Source organism: Paralichthys olivaceus, chromosome 7, assembly GCF_024713975.1.
Source record: "Paralichthys olivaceus isolate ysfri-2021 chromosome 7, ASM2471397v2, whole genome shotgun sequence".
Taxonomy (NCBI): domain Eukaryota; kingdom Metazoa; phylum Chordata; class Actinopteri; order Pleuronectiformes; family Paralichthyidae; genus Paralichthys; species Paralichthys olivaceus.
Genome location: NC_091099.1, coordinates 3,684,286 through 3,689,439, shown reverse-complemented (window position 1 = coordinate 3,689,439; position 5,154 = coordinate 3,684,286).

Sequence of the window (5,154 nt, the reverse complement as noted above, 5' to 3'; positions counted from 1 at the left end):
CCGTACTAACTCGGTGCTTAGTAGCTGGACAAACTTTTACCTTTTAGCTCCTTCGCCCTCTGACTCCTGTCTGAAAACTGCATTAACAATCTTCTCAAAAAGAAAAACTAAATTTGTCCTCACATGACGCCCGCTGTCCTTGTGATATGATATCTACGTCGCACACAGACGGACTCGCCAGAGAGAACTAACAGATGTGTAAAATCCAAACTTCTGAAAATTATAAATAAGACAACCCATGACAGCCTCCGGTTGTGAGTTAATGATCTGACTTATCGTAATAATTACTGGAATAATTCAATAATAGCTGCCAGACGTTCAAACTGTTCCGTCAACGTGTTTCTGAGCTTCCTTTTTATTTTTATTTAATGGATGTGGAGTTGAGTTTATCAAAAAAGATAAAAGCCGGACACCCTGGTGGCTCATGGTGTGCGGCACGTATCTTTGATGTGCTGAGTCCGAAGCGTTCTTGCACTTCACTGGAAAGTTTGCCAAGAGGTTCACAAATCCAAGAGCCCAGAAGATAAAGATAAGACTCAATGACGTCTGAGGGAGAGGTGTGAAGACATTTGGGTAAAAGCAGGAAAGGTTTTGTTGTCTTGTTTAACCACGTCTTCTGAATTACACTTTCTTTGCATGTTGGTTGACCCAGCATGCACAGGGGCAAAGGCCGAGGCACCAGGAGTTTACCAGTCGGACACCTAATGAGCTGAGGGGGTAAGAGAGTATTCTCCCATGGCTCCGCTGAAGTGAGAGCCACGAGGAGAACATGGGGAGAAACTCCGAGTGGAGAGGACGAGTTCCAGAGACAGATTCTAACAACGAGGCCCCGAAGCATCTTACACAAATCAATACAAAGTATTCCTCACATTCACCTTTGTGTATTTGCAGCAATGATTCATTTGACATGTTTGTTGTTCTTGTCACCAAGCGGGAGAAATTTATGACCCGTGTCCAACGGAATTACAAGTCAGAGGCGTCAGAGGCGTCAGAGGCCAACGTGCTCGTGTTTTCTCACCTCGCAGCTCGTGATTGAAAAACAATTTGACGTTAACTCAGCAAACATTTCTTGACTGCGCTGAGGAGGCTGGTCAGCAGCACGGGCAGGACTGGACTCTGAAGTTTTAACTGTGTTTTCAGGTGTTCCCACAGAAGGTCACATTTCCCGAGTTCAGGGTGTTCGTGCGCTTTGAAGTCGGAATGTGGAGCGTGGGCGCGGTGAAAACATGTGTCGACACCTCGTTCCAATATCTGCATGTTAACAAACAGCAAAGAAAACAGATCGGCTGCTTTCCCAGTTGTCGTTCCGAATTTTCTTGGTCGAGAATTTTTTTTTTCTCCAATTATTCCGACATGAACGTAGAATATGTAGATGCCCATTTATTTCATATTTTACACAAGGTATTCACGTGAATATTTCCCTCATGATAAACCAAAATCTGAACATGGCGTAGCGGACTTCCTCTACTTGGCTCATAAACAGAGCTGCCGTTTACCTCCTGCAGTTTCATGGAAACATGGACACCAGTGAACAGCCTTTAGAAATGAATGCCACATGGCACCGACGGAGCACGTGAGATGTCCACATTGCAATTATATCTAAATTGCTCAAAAACCTACATGTGAGCATTTTTTTTCTTTGCCAACAGCAGTAAATACTTTCAGATGTAAATTTTCTGCAGAGAAAAAAATGAGGAAGTCCCTTCAGGTCATGTCCCTGTTTGATATTTCCTTTTTAAGGTCACAACTTTATGACGTTTGGTCAGATTCAGATGAACTTTTGGTGTCAGAGAACATTTTACTCAAAGGTCCACTGTGTAAGACTTAGGTAGAACAATCCTCATGATGTTTTCACTAGTTCGTTTTTTTTTTATTTACATCGAGGGGACCCTCTCTACGGAGGCCGCCATGTTTTTTACATTGGAGATCTAGATATCTGAAGATAATACTGTTCACTTAGGAGACAGTATATTTGGAAATTGACGATATGTAATATAATATGGATATTGTCATCCAGTGATAAATCATCTATTTCCAAATGTGCTGATTCTTTTGTGATGATATTTCATAATGAATAATTTAAAGTTGTAATAAACACAATAATTACAACAATAAACTACTTCTCACTTTTTAACCTTGTTTAATAAAGTTCATTTTTGTTTTCATTTTAGCGTTTCTGTACCTTTCCTCGATATGTCTGTCTTTTGATTATTAAACGGCTCATTTCTGTTTGCATGTGTGATTAATCTTCTATATATTTAATATTGTGTGTGAGAAACCTTTAGATTAGCTGCCTCTGGCATTGGGATCAGATGAACCTTGAGAGTCTCTATTCTTGATGATGACAATCTCGAGCTGACGAACCAGATGCTTTACCTCCTGCTCGCTCCTCAGACGGTTTAATTCGGAGTTGTCTCGAATGCGCCAAAAGCTTTTTTAAGTTTGACTCTTCGCATCCTGTGAAATACTCATAAATTCAAGTTCAAACAACTGATGCTCATGAATTTCACTCTTATTAACCACTGTCACAGTAATAACTATGTTATTACGATGTAAAATAACACAGTTCACAGTCTGTGTTTTTTTCACCTGTCAGGGGCTGCAGATGAAAGTGGCACATTAACATGTCGGACCTCGGTTTTCATGTTGACAGACGAGCATTGTTCCTCACATAATTCATATAATTAAACATCGAATTACACAAGTAATTTTCCTTGTGCAACAGCCTCACGCAGAGCGTAAACAACCTCAGGGAAACACATTCTTTCATCACACTCAAGATTGCAATTGAGAAGCTGCAACATGCGGTGGAAGTAAAAACAAGAGCCTGCAACGTCCGAAACGACGTTTCACCAACTGCTGCTGTGGGAAGAAGAACAGACACTTTCTCAACTTAAAGCCACAGATGATCTGAGCAGATTTAAAATGTCTCAGGTGACAGCGGAATGCAGTTTGACGTCAGCCACTTTTAACCCGGGGTCACGACCCTGGACGTCGGCCGGCCGCTGGCCGCGCGACGACGGTGTGTTCGCACAACAACAACCTGCGCGGTTAATGAGGCGGCCATTTACTGCTCTGGGGTCGTGTGTGATAAAGGATGAGGCAACGTGACTTGTGAAGCTGCATTGACGCAGGAAGTTTAATTCCCTTTTGACAGTTAACCACAAGTATTGTGTGACCTCTAAAAACAGACAAATGTGAACGAGGCTGCTCTCACACATCGTCTTAACGAGGCACAAAGCATGTCTGGTTTTTACTAAATTATTTCGGAGGAATTCGAATACTTTTAACTCTACTTCTATTTTCGCCCGTTTTGTTTGTTGGTTGTTCTTTTCTGCAGGGTTACACACAAACTACACTACAGTTGACATTTTCTATAAATACCTCCACCGGGGAGATTCTCTCTGCAGGATCACACAAAAACCACGGAATGAATTTCCATGTTTGCACTGCAGGAGATCCTGTCATTAATAACATCTCTCCTTGATAAGCAGATTTAAAAAGTATCCTCGTGTAAGGTCAAATGCGCTGTTATCAGATGAGTAGAAAATAAAATAAGGCAAAGTATCATCAACTTTGAAATGATATCAGGAACATCTGCCACTGGAAAGAGCCACAGTGACGGAAAGCCACAGATTTAAATTCAATAAAATTCAAATCCACACACGCAGCTGAAGTGAGCAGGTCCGTATCTGTTGCTCGATCAGAAAAGGTCTAAGCCACTGAAATGTAATATCCTTGTTAAGGGATATTTTTCTTATTTTAGTGAAAAATCCCCGCATTACAAGACTCGACGCTGCCGCCACTTTAAAGGCCATCGTACCCTCCTGAGCAGTCGTCGCTGCAGGAGCATGTGAAACCGGTGATTTTCATTAGGTCGGGCATTTTCATGGGTCCAGAGGTTTCTCTAATGCCAACTCCTCCAATTAGGGACGAGCCACAGGGAACTATTTTGTCTTATTTTTAAAACCTGCCGTGGTTAAACTCTACAATGCCATTGTTCTGAGAGGGAAAGTTTAGTCTGGCAAAGTTCTGAGCCTTTCTCCCACAGAGGCAAATTCCCATCGCATGTGCAGAAGTACCAGGGTGAGTCGAGGCGTGTTCAGCCGCAACATGAAATTCATCACTAGATGTCACAAAATTCTACGCACTGTACCTTTAAAGCTTCATTTTAAAAAGTACTTTCAATTTTAAGTGTTGTTTTATTCAAAGGGGTTTTTAACTGTTGAAAAGCTGTTCCAGTACAATGTGGTTTTAGTTTTACATTTGTGTTCCAACACCTAAAAGCGCGGCCGGATACTTGATGAAGAAGCTCCCATGACGACAAAACCGATACCGAGAAGTAACATGTTCATTTGCGAGAAACTGGTAGACGGTTGTTTTCATCTCCGGCCACAGCCAGACTGAAGCGCCTGCTCCCCTCTGCTTCACCTCTATTACACAGATACTTAACGAGTTACTGACCCGATTCTCGGGTTCAGAGGAAATACTCAAAACAATAAAAGTACAAATAAAAAGACAAAAATAAACTAAAGTAAAAGTATAAGTTCTACTGTGGAGTAATAGCAAGTAAGCACTGGTTTTAATATCTAAAAAAAGTATGAACATTTCTAAGTACTTGGAACAGTAACCTATTCCACGAGGCGTCGGTCTACTTCATCATTACGGTCGAGTCTCTGCCTCGATTTCAGGGATCGGTGGATCAATAACCATCTAGTTGTTGATTAAGCAACATGAACATGTAACGCAAAGCTTCGTTAAAACGTAGTGGAGCAGAAAGTAATCTACTTGCTGATACGTGTAGTTGAGTAAAAGTACCTGAAAAGAAATCTATGAAGTACAGATACATAAATTGTACCCAACTACAGTAATGAAGTAAATGTACTTTGTTACATCCCACCACACACTGGTGTTGAGTTTTTAAGACGATAATGAACGAAGTTTGAATCCACTTCAGACATGAGGAGGAATATCAGAGAGAATAAGATTCAGATGATTGTCTCAAGGCTTCTTTAGACCCCACAGAAACCCTGTTACATCCTGGCAGGAACATTCAACCCATAACTCGACCGAGGTTCTGTAGTCATGAAGCCTTTGTGTGATTGTCCTGCCCACACACACTAGTGGCATGAAATGATATACAAACACTTGGTG